At 41.5% G+C, this 12,063-nt stretch overlaps 1 protein-coding gene across 2 annotated transcripts in view; it reads right to left on the bottom strand.

Moving 5' to 3' along the window:
* Nucleotides 1-5,689: 5,689 nt before the first annotated feature.
* The window catches only part of MOV10L1 (Mov10 like RNA helicase 1), a 52,642-nt gene continuing 46,268 nt past the window's right edge, over nt 5,690-12,063 (bottom strand). Inside the window, exons 24-26 of one of the 2 annotated variants that reach the window (XR_015796366.1) lie at nt 7,953-8,053; nt 6,531-6,764; nt 5,690-5,899 (exon numbers count right to left, since the gene is read on the bottom strand). The gene's annotated coding sequence lies outside the window, so the exon portion shown is untranslated. The other variant, XR_015796365.1, reaches the window with a different exon arrangement.

Genomic DNA, 12,063 nt, shown 5'->3' with positions numbered 1-12,063 from the left:
GTTGTTGAGGGGGACGAATTGCTTAGGTAACACAAATAGACTTACCCAAGAGCTAAGAAATTCTGCACCTCTATGTATGAGCATTAGAGGCATAAATAATTTATGCCAATGGAAGTCATAACTATAGATGTTGCCAAGGATGCAGGAATGCAATGGTGAGCAACCCAGGCCTGCTGTTGTTGAGGTCTTCACTCCACTCCACCAAAGCCTGGTGGGCCTCTGACTCTTCTTCAGAGAAGGAATTTAACAGCTGTTTCACAAAACCAAATCCCTCCTCTCAGGGTCTACGAGGACTCAAATGGTATGGAAGAAGGAAGCTGACATTATATTTCCAGTTCCAGGTTGTGCCACCTGAGCAGCAAAGTTGGATTTATTGGACAAAGTGGACAAGCCTCAATAAAGTTGAAAAGGGGTGAGTCACGCAGATACAAATGTTTTCAAGGAATATGCAAAAGGTTCTACGTGCAGGTCTGGGCAGTCCATATCCAGACTGAAACACATTTATTTCATCACCCTGGAACAGGGTGTGCAACGTATATGTTTGGTCTGGACCCAAAACATGGTGCTCTGGGGTTGGGAGAATGGAAAAAAGATAATTGAAGGCATCTGTGTACAAAGGTAGTTATGGGAAGGTAAGGAAAAGGAGTGGGAAGATCTGAGGAAGGATAAGCACACAGGACATTCAGAAGAGAATGGATGGGAGGGATGAGGGGCACCAGCTTTGCCCCACTTGCTCTGTAAGACCCCTCTGGATTTGTCTTGGCCTAAGCCCAGCACAAATAAGACATTTCAGGTTTTGGTTCAGCCCTCAAGGTCCAGCAGACTTCAAATCTACAATGTGTTTGTTCCACATACAATCCCCCCCTCCCATTTTGTGCACCTCTACTTCATATAGGGGCTGAATTTCCACTACACACTTTACCTGGTAACTGAATGAATAGGTAGATGCAATATTTTGAATTGTAAACTAACTAAATGAATTGAGTCCATACAGGAAGCTGTTACAAAGGCCCAACCAAAGATCACTAACCAAGCTTAGCATGTTGAACCCATGTAGCTATTAGATCTTCCACTGATCAATGTGTTACGCCTGGGAAGACATCCATTAGATAATTAAAAAAGGACTGGATTGCACAATATGCAATGATGGTTATTCCACACCAGGGCTTAGGAAAAAAAACATGCAAGTAAGGCAGTGACTACTGGTCATGATGGCTATATATTCCCTGCTAGCTCTGAATGCCAGTTGCTAGGGAACATGGAGAGAGCTGTTGCATTCCTATCCCACTGTGGGTTTCCTGTGGACATCAGTCAGATGCTGTGGGAACTCCCTTTGTTGGTTTTTCTTGAGCCTATTTTTAGACTGTAAGTCTCTTGAGCTGCAGGTCTTCCATGGCTGTTCTCTGAAAGCACCATGTACAAAGGGGGCCCCACAGAGGGGAGACATAAATAATTAAGGGAAATCATTTCACTTGCATTTCTTTCATATTTGGAAATAGTTGGTAAAAAGGCAAAATCTGTGTGTTCTGGAGGAGAGACATCAAATTCCACAGGACTAATGCTACATATATAGTGAAATTCTCTTAAATGTATTTATTGAGCTTTTCCTAACAGAATTAGTACCAAGCCTTTCATGCAGATTATATAATATGCCATACCCTTGCAACATAGCCTGTCCTGGAGGCTGACATCAATAAAAATCTGCTTTTAGAAGCTTTGTTTTTATATAGGGCAAATAACTGTTAATTATGATTCCAAATACAGTACATCCTATTTAATGAAGCTAACAAGGTACCCATTTGTCTTCATGGTGTCTCAAGAAGTCAACACAGGAAGTTTTGTGCTATGGAAAGGTGACAATAGAAGTGTTAAGAGGCTATAGTAGAGTCCCTGGGGGAATATAGTTTTTAATTGTTTGTGAAACAAATGCCACAGACATTTTAAGATTTTTAGCCACCCCTTTTTAATTATTAAATGCAATTAAATAAAAAAGAGAAAGGGGGTCTTCTCCACAACTTACACAAAAATACTATTTCACCCACAGCCTCCATGCTACTGGCTATGACAGCTTTTCACAGGATAAAGTGATGTACCAATAGAAGTGAATATGTGTAGCTCAGGGTTGAACTGTGGAGTCCTTGGGGTTCTCTGAGCTTGGTTCTTTTCTTGCAAACATTTCATTACCCAGCTAGGTAACATCTTCAGTGCTGAAGATGTTACCTAGCCAGGTAATGAAACATTTGCAAGAAAAGAACCAAGCTCAGAGAACCCCAAGGACTCCATAAAGTGATGTGCAGCTAAGAATGTAAAAACAGGAAGTTTGTATGTTCTTGAAAACCTACCATTATCCCTCCTTTCTTCCATTCCTCATACATGGGAGAACATTAAAGTTTGATAGGCTTCCTTTGGATATCCTGCAGGGCAAATTTTGAAACATCCCCTATAACAGTGTTATGGCTGGCTGGGGAATTCTGGGAGTTGAAGTCCACCTGTCTTAAAGTTGCCACGGTTGAGAAACACTGCCCTATGAGGAACGGACCTGCTTTTGTGGATTGAGAATGACATAAAATGCTAAAATGTTTTAACTCCACCATACCCTTTAATAGAGATTACTGCACCAAGTACATCACACTTTTCTTGTTGCATCGTTAAGGCCAATGAGAGCAATTCTCTTCACTGTTTTCATACAAAATTGACTTTAATGCATATAATATTGCAACATTCTGGACAGCATACAGTACGAGATAGTGTGTGTAGAATTGCGACATGAAATATTTAGGCTGCCTTTGTAAAGTGGCCATACAATGGCTAGCTGATCTAAACTTGCATCCTGTCTTGGTGTGGGTTTAGACTTCAAATGAGTATGTGTGGATATGTTCAGCTAGATTTTGCAGGTGCATCCTCTAATCAGTTATATACTGTTTTTACATTATTATTTAGTTTGACTAAGCATTTTACTTGGCTGGCCTTTGGTTATATAGTAATAGGTACAGGTCTGGGCAGTTCATATCCAGACTGAAACACATTTATTTTATCACCCAGGAACAGGGTGTGCAATGTACACGTTTGATCTGGACCCAAAACATGGTGTTCTAGGGCTGGTTCTTTTGTTTATTTATTTTGTTTATATAGCTGCCTGTCTCACACAACGTGACTCTGGGCAGCGTACAACAATTAAAAAATAAATACATAAAACATATTAGACTTAATAATGAATTTAGTTTTAGACATATAGAATAACAGAGAATAACTGTTATTCTTATTAAATATTTACATTAGTATATCTTATGGACTGCATGTATCATTAAGGTAAGTTAGCAACGGCACTATGTGTATGCCTGTAGTTTTATGAAATTTATACCAATCTCGGGTTGAAATAAAAGATCTGTTGTTCCCATAGAAGGACTTGTTCCCATAGAAATTATGTGGCAGGACCTGAAATGAATAGTGCCAGAAAACCCTCAAATGTTGTTGAGTTGAATGGGCAAAATTCCCATACACAGATGTAAAACACCAGTTGAAGGAAGCAGTTTAATTTATAGTTATTGCAGCTAACAGTCATGCAGCTAGTTTACTAATTCTAAGAGTGGAATGACTTTTTCATACTTGCACCTCACATATCGGATGAAGGTAACTCCCCTGGATTCATGTTTACCCTCCCTTTCTTTCTGCCAACAGGAAGGTCTGTATGGAAAATGCATCAGTATCTACAGTTTATAGTATTAGAAGATTATAGAGATTAGAATTCTACAATCTCTGGAAACCCAGTTGTTCTGTGTTGAACCTGCAGCTTTCCAACATAACCAGCAACTTCAAATGACTTTCTGGTGATGATAGATTTTTTTTTTCCCCATAGAATCTAAATCACTTGATAGTAATTTAATAAACACAAGATAGCCTAGCTACGTGAACTGCTTTTCCAGTAAAACCATAGCAGAACATCTGCACCAGATATTTTAATGTAATGATAAACAGGCAATGTTTGTCTCCTGAGTCACTGAATGACGCACATACGGTTGTTGAGGGGGAAGAATTGCTTAGGTAACACAAATAGACTTACCCAAGAGCTAAGAAATTCTGCACCTCTATGTATGAGCATTAGAGGCATATGCTTCAGAAAAGGGGGGAGGCAGCTTTTTCTAGACTCTTAACATCTCTCCATCTCTTCCATTTTTAAAAACAATGATTTCTCTGTTCTTAATAACTGGCCAAATGCCTTCGTTAAACATGGCAGAAGCTATTGGAGCTATGCAGCTGAATGGGTCATTGCACAAGATCACTGTTATTAGGGACTGGATCAGACTGAAATAATCACACTATGTGGGAATGAGCCTAATTTCCTATTTTAAAAAATGGTCACAGGCAAATCCTAGTAAGGGCTTTGTATCTAAACAGCTCTGGACCTGTCTGATCTCACAACACCTGTGAGGAACTTTTAAAAATGCAAATAACCAGGCAAATGCACACACTGGCCAGAATTCACAATTTAATTTCATTAATTACTACAGATTCGGTGAACTAAGAGTCTGGCACCATCTTGTTCACTAATATGCTTAACATATTTGTTTTATTTTAAAAAGAAATGGAAACATTGAAGCACTAAAATAGTAGGACAAAGGTTTGGATTCTTCAAGTGTTGTGATGGGGGAAAAAACATTTCGGAGAAAAAATGACGTGCTTTTAAGGTGGGGAGAAAATCAATTACAGCAAAAGAATACCGTATTTTTCCGACTATAAGACGATACTTTTTTCTAAAATCCTTACGCTAAAAATTGAAGGGCGTCTTATTCAAGGAAGTAAGCCGAGGAGAGAACCACGCAGTTGCAAAACTGCCCATACTTTGTCTCTGCAAACAGGCTTCCTCCAATCAGGAGCCTCCAATCATGAGTGAAACTGCCCATACTGTCTCTGCAAACAGACTTCCTCCAATCATGAGCCTTATGTAACTGATGTCAGCTGATGCTGAACAAACCAATTGGAGGAAGTCTGTTTGCAGAGACAAGCTATCGGCAGTTTCACTCGTGACTGAATGTAATCAGTTATGCAAAAGAGCATGGAAATAGAGCTGCAGAGAGACGGTTTGGACCTCCTCCCACCGAGTGTATCAGGTCAATGTTACCTGATACTAAATAAAAATGTGTTCTGCACTATCTTTAAAATATTGATTTCTTAATTTTGGGTTGGAAAAGTGGGGGTCTTGTACATGGGGGTGTCTTATTGATGGAAAAATATGGTAAGTGAAAACTGCCCTGTAGCCAAAAGTGAGGCATGGGTGGAAGCTGTTGCTTGCTGTTCTGCTTTCCAACCAAAGTAACAGGGAGAACATGGAGACAGGATAATTTCCTTTAAGGTAAAGATTTCCCCAAACTGAACTCAACTTTGACACTTCACTGGTAGAACCGTGACAGTAGCCTGCACTAACTTCTTCCAAGTTTCCCCCCCACCCTTTCTCCTCTAGACTACAACACTGTGTATTTGCTTTCTTTCCCTCCAAGAACTAATCAAGCTCAACTCTGCTTAGTTTTTTTGGCTACACGCTTTTATCTAGCTGGAAAGTATTGTTCAGATATAGATCTCCTAGCAGTATCTGTATGAAGTTGAAGGATCTCAGAACAGGCTGGTTGCCATTAAAAGAGTAAAATCTAGTACTCTACTGTTAATTCTTATTAACTACAAGAAAAAAAAAACAAACCTGCAAAATATTTTAATCATATTTATTTTTACAGCATAAAAATGCAGCAACAATGAAACCATAATTATAAGCTTATAAGCACTCTATTTTATAGTATATTCTTTTAAACAACCATGAAAACAAATCTGGGTATATTTTTTTAAGGAAATAAAGTCATAGCCAGGAAAAGTGGCCAGGTATAATGGTAATTCTTCTATTTAACTGCACCTGCAGATTAACAAAATAAGACAAGTAATAAAACAGCAAGAATTGGAAAAATATTATTTTAGTTAAATAGTTAATCCAGAGTGCTGGAAATGGTACTATAGCCAAAGACAGCATAAGAAATATTTGTTTTACTAGTCTGATTTGATTTAATAATCATTTTGTCCTCCCACCTACCCTTGGGAACTGCAATTCTCTGTGCGTATGTGGGCAGGAGGGCACTAAAGTTTTCACAGAATCTTGAAGTATTCACTGAACTGATTATTATATATATTGACTTAAATGTCTAGGCAGCATCATACAGTCCAAAATAATTGGTTATTTACCTGCAACTGAAGTTCTTTGAGAGGCCATCTGTGAATTTGCACAGATGGGGTGTGTGAGTACACAATGCCTGTTTGGAATCTCCTAGAGCTTATGGAATTCTTGGTGGGACTTCTGCTTGTTGTACATCCCATGCAAATTAGGTATAGCTCCTGCTGAACCTCCTTAGTTCCTGACACTGAATGGGTAGGAGGGCAACTTGTACAAATTCAGACTTGATTACTCAGGGAACTTGAGTGACAGTTAAGTAACCAGTTCTTTATTACAGTTCTTGGGATTCACACATATGGGTGGATAGCTAGCTAATTACCTAAAAGAGGCTCAGGTAGTCATAAGGTGACCAAAGAAATGACTGCTCTTCTCAAGGCTGCCTCCTGAGGGAAGTCCAGAAGATGGTGGAGGTCCAGAAGGTGGTGTTGAGTGAAAGCTGAGCCCAAGTGTAGCTCTAGTAAAAGGATACCATGAAGGCAAGATGTGGCTGTTGTAGCATAAACATGAACTCAACGCCAGCTCAAAACAAAGTTTGATGGTTGCCATTCTCTATCTGGACATTATTGGGAAAACAAACACAACATTTTAGATGGGCCTTTAATGGCCAAAATAGATATTGGGCTTTTCAAACAGTATTGTTCAGTTCAAGCCGAAGAAAAGTGCTTTGAGGACATTAAAAAAACAGAGGAATCTTTCCATTCATGACAAGAGACTGGGAAATAAGATGAGAAAGTATCAAGGCATGAATCATGGAGATTCTGGTAGAGAGAGACAAACCAGGCTTTTAGTGAAGGGCTTTTCCAATGCATTATAAAAAAATGAAGGTGCCATCCACCAAAAAGCTGAAGGAAAAGACAGCTGAGAATTATATTCTTATGAGAGTGCCAAGCCAGTTTTTATTGTGAAAGGAACATCAAAACATAATGAATCTAGTATTATAGGAGAGTGAACTGTTTTTGTATGAAGTCTAAAAGGATTTCTACCCAGCCACATAAAAACTTCGCATGGAGGGTTTCTGAGAAGCCAGATCTCCTCCACCTAGACCTATAAGGGAGACAGGACAGAATCCTCCAGACTGAGATGGTGGGAATCAAGAACTGGGTGGTATATACATATCCCTGATGAATGAGAGTAGATCAGGATGGTTTGGGAGGTAGTGATATCTCCAGCAAGTGACATCCAAAAGAGAAGTAAACTACAGCTGCAAAGACCACCATTGTGTGATGAGGACAGAGTTCACTGAATCTCTGTGGATTGTTGAAGGAGCTCTGGTTAACAGGGGAACTGTTGGAAAATGATATAGGAGACAAAAACGTCACCTAGAGACTATGAATGTATTCCACCCCCAGAACAAAAGCTTAGGCATTGGTGGTTCTCCTGAAGTGCAAAGAGATTGACCTTGGGTTTGCCCCAACAGGATATGAAGAAAATCATAATTATTTGATGAAGTCTCCATTTGTGAGTGGTCAACTGACTGGGGCTGGGCTATTTGGCCAGAGCACAGTTGTTTCCAGCAGATGGACTGCCAGAGTAAATATGGAACACAGAACACACGAAAGCCATATATGCAGTATGAAAGGAAAACGTGGGATCTCATGTAATCTTGTTTATCTACTAGATAGCTCCAGCATTGTCTGAAACAATTTGGACAGTTCCAATTCTTGATATGCTGCAATGCTTCTAGTATGATTCAAATATATTAGATATGAGGATAGGAAGAGATCAAAAATGTATTTCTCACCTGCCATAGATGTGCTGGTGATGAGGACCTGCATCAGGAAAGCACAAAATTACATCCTCCATGAGATTAAATGTAACTATCAGTGAAGCGACTCCACAAATCTAGGTGGGATAGAATGATGGGAGCTGTATGACATCTGAACCCAAGGGGATGATGCACAGGTAGCACACTTAGAAGCATATCCAAAGATGGGTGAAACGAATGAACAAGGCCACAACTGCCATGTAATGCAGTAACTGGAGGATGACACAAGTCTTTGCTTTTGCTGCTGGGAAGACATTGCATGCAAGCACTTCTATCATATATTGTCATGACAGTTCCTCTAATAACACTGAGTATCATTCTCAAGAACCGGATGATGTGGGAAGAAGTTTTTTTTTTAATACACTTGGCCCCGAGTATCAAGTCATGTAAAGGGAGAAATATCTGAGAAAGCTAAGTGAAGTATGACTCAGCTAAGAGCCAGTGTCCAAATATGGAAATAATAAGGTGAAGATCCTTCATAACCAGTGCCGTGAACTTAAAACCCCAGAGCCTCTAGGGGGCATGGGAAGATCAAATGGTAAAACAGAATACTGGTACTTGCAAACCAACTATAAAGTGAAGGGAGGGAAGGTGATAGGGTCCTACACATATATGAAAACAGGCACCTTGTAAATTAATAAGCATGAACCACATTTATTGCTATAGGATGGGTAAAATGGTAGTACGTAAGAATAGTTTGGTCTCCCCTGAAGATGCATCTAAAAAAGAAGGAATACCTTGGCAATGTGATGTGAGAGTGATGGCCTAAGAAACTACTAGTTAGACAACTGTTCTGAAAAAGCCTGAGCATGGTTAAATGGAAGGCCATGGGGTCTAGGTGGAAGAACACCAGAAGGATTTGGGAACAAAAAGTACACAGAGTTATCTGCATCATCACTCCGTGGACTGTGCTAAGAAATATTTATTTATATTATACAGTGGTACCTCTACTTACGAACGCCCCTACTTACGAAATTTTCGAGATACGATCAGCTCCAGGCCCAAAAATTTACCTCTACTTACGAATTCGCCTTGACTTACGAGCCATTTTCCGCCCGTGCCACATGGTCCGTGGCCATTTCCCCGCCCGTTCCACGTGGTCCGTGGCCATTTCCCCGCCCGTGCCACGTGGTCTGCGGCCATTTCCCGCCCATTCCACGTGGTCCGCGGCCATTTCCCCGCCCGTTCCACGTGGTCCACGGCCATTTCCCGCCCGTTCCACGTGGTCCGCGGCCATTTTCCCGCCCGTTCCACGTGGTCCGTGGCCATTTTCCCGCCCGTTCCATGTGATCTGCAGCCATTTTCCCGCCCGTTCCACGTGGTCCGTGGCCATTTCCCGCCCGTTCTGCGTGGTCCACGGCCATTTTCCCGCCCGCTCCACATGGTCCGCAGCCATTTTCCTCCCGTTCCACGTGGTCCGCGGCCATTTTCCTGCCCGTTCCACGTGATCTGCGGCCATTTTCCCGCCCGTTCCACGTGGTCCGTGGCCATTTTCCGCCCGTTCCACGTGGTCCACGGCCATTTTCCCGCCCGCTCCACATGGTCCGCAGCCATTTTCCTCCTGTTCCACATGGTCCACAGCCATTTTCCTCCTGTTCCACGTGGTCCGCGGCCATTTTTCCGCCCACCGGAACGGATTAACGGTAATTACACTGAACCTTATGGGAAAATTTATTTTGACTTGCGACCAACTCGACTTGCGATCAGAGTCACAGAACGGATTAAGTTCGTAAGTAGAGGTACCACTGTATTATATTTTATGTATGTATGTACATTTGTAACTTCAAGTCAATGTTGACTCCTGGCGACTGCCTGGACTAGTGCCTGCAGTTTTCCTGGCAAGATTTTCAGAAGTGATTTTGCCACTGCCTTCTTCCTGGGGCTAAGAAAGAGGGACTGGCCCAAACTGATTTTGTGCCTAAAGCGGGATTAGAGCTCATGGTCTCCTAGGTTCTAGCCTGGTGCCTCAATCACTACACCAGGCTAGAACCCAGGAGACCATGAGCTCTAATCCCACTTTAGGCACAAAATCAGTTTGGGCCAGTCCCTCTTTCTTAGCCCCAGGAAGAAGGCAGTGGCAAAATCACTTCTGAAAATCTTGCCAGGAAAAGAATTATGTACCAGCAAATGTGACAAGGATGATGCCATGAGGCCTAATAGTCAATGCTGGAAGAAAGTGAAAGCTTTTAGAACACAGAACTTAGGGAAACCCCAAAAGAATGTGATCACATGACAAGGAGCTTTAATGTCAATGATTTTGAGAGAGAAGCTGGGAAAGGTCGTGTTCCAGTCTTGGGTGCAGAAAAGGAATCTGGTGAATGAGGCCTTTGAGCAGATGTATTATGAATCCCTCCCTCCAAAACTTGAGTCTAAGGTCTGAGGGGGGCCCAAAGAAGTGGATGGTTCAGTGTCAGATCTACGATGTTCAAATCCCAACAAAGAAAAATCTCTTGAAACTCGAATCGAGTTCAAAAAGAAATTCATTTATTGAGACGTACATGCAGCTTCAAAGCATTGCTGAAACTAAAAAGCCCGCACATTCCCTGTCTACTTTTACCTTCACTTCTCACCCCCCTTTTCCTCAGCCAGTTCTCATGTTGGTATGACCTTGGACATTCCTGGCCCCAGATAACAGTCCATCTGTGTTAACGGTTTCACCTTCCTTGTTCCCCCCTCCTCCTAATGAAAAATGGCAGAAACAAAGCAAGCAACTAATATGCTGATAGATTGATTGCTGGAAGTTCTGACATTCAGACTGTGAGTCCAGTAATAGTATGGCAGCAGAGGAGATGGAGAAGACTGCAGAAAAGGACCTGTAGTTGCTGAAATCCCTACTGGAGAAGCCACAGGGCCTTTATCCCTTTTTGCCTTCATCAAGACTGAACTTGGCAGGTTTTTGGAAGGTTCAGTAATCACTGCTTATTGAGTGATTTCCACATACAATCTATTACTTATTACAGACTATCATCAATTGGTTACATTTCAGTTTACAGTAACTACAGTATCATTATAGCCTTCGGTAACTAGAGTTTTTGTTTTTTGCAGGAAATAGAGAGCTCTACATTTCTTGGAAAGAATCAAGAAAGTTCCCAGGTAGCTTCTCGCACATGATAGGAGCCTTGGGGGTCTGCTGTAGAAAAGCTACAGTAGCTTTGATGACTGCTGATCAAAGAGCTGGCTTCCAATAAGTAACTCGCACGCAGAACTAAAACTTGCAGCAAGCCTAATTAGTTAAATGCTTGGCAGTGGGTATAAGAATCTACTAAGTGACAGCAGAAGACAGAATAGTTATGCCTGTTAGAGAAAGTTTAGCTCTGTAACACTGGCACAATTGGCCATCAAGATGTAGAAAGTAAAGAAGATGATCTTGACAGAGACAGGCCAGATCTGTCAGGAAAGTGACAAGGGGGAAAACACAGCTAAGTTCAAAACAAGCAGAACATATGTGAAAATAGCTCAGACAGACTCCTCCCTAATTTACATGGGTTATATAAGAAGAGAAGGAGGTACAACACAATCAAATTTGCAAGATTTTGGTAATATAGCTCTCAGTAAAAGTAATCTTAGCCTTCCTGTGGAGCTGATTCCTGCTCTGGTCTACCTGGTGGGGCAGACACAACGCTGTAAGTCCAAGGCCAGAGGACTCTCAAAATGCCTTATCCCAAAACTCTTTAGGAAGGAAAAAAACACACAAGTAAATCAGACTAAACAGAGAGCCAGTTTGGTATAGTGGTTAAGGCATCAGACTAGAAACCAGGAGACTGTGAGTTCATCCCACTTTAGGCACAAAGCCAGCTGGATGACCTTGGGCCACTTACTCTCCCTCAGCTCTAGAAAGCAGGCAATGGCAAGCCACTTCCGAAAAACCTCACCAAGAAAACTGCAGGGACTAGTCTAGGCAGTCATCAGGAGTCAACACTTGACGTGAAAGCACCAACCGCTCTGCCCCCCAAAAAACCCTAAAGTATATCAAAATAAAATAGATGACATGAAGGAACAGAAGAAAAATATTTTAGGAAAATTGCAAGCTCTAAGAATAGATACGTCATTGTTTGTTGTGGTCCAGACGGATTAAGGTGGCTCAGCG

The sequence above is a fragment of the Python bivittatus genome, unplaced genomic scaffold (genome assembly GCF_059951505.1).
Source record: "Python bivittatus isolate LINGU-HERP-01145 unplaced genomic scaffold, Pbiv_v1 ctg000330_np1212, whole genome shotgun sequence".
In the NCBI taxonomy this organism is placed as follows: Eukaryota; Metazoa; Chordata; class Lepidosauria; order Squamata; family Pythonidae; genus Python; species Python bivittatus.
This window is presented reverse-complemented; position numbering and strand designations above follow the sequence as displayed.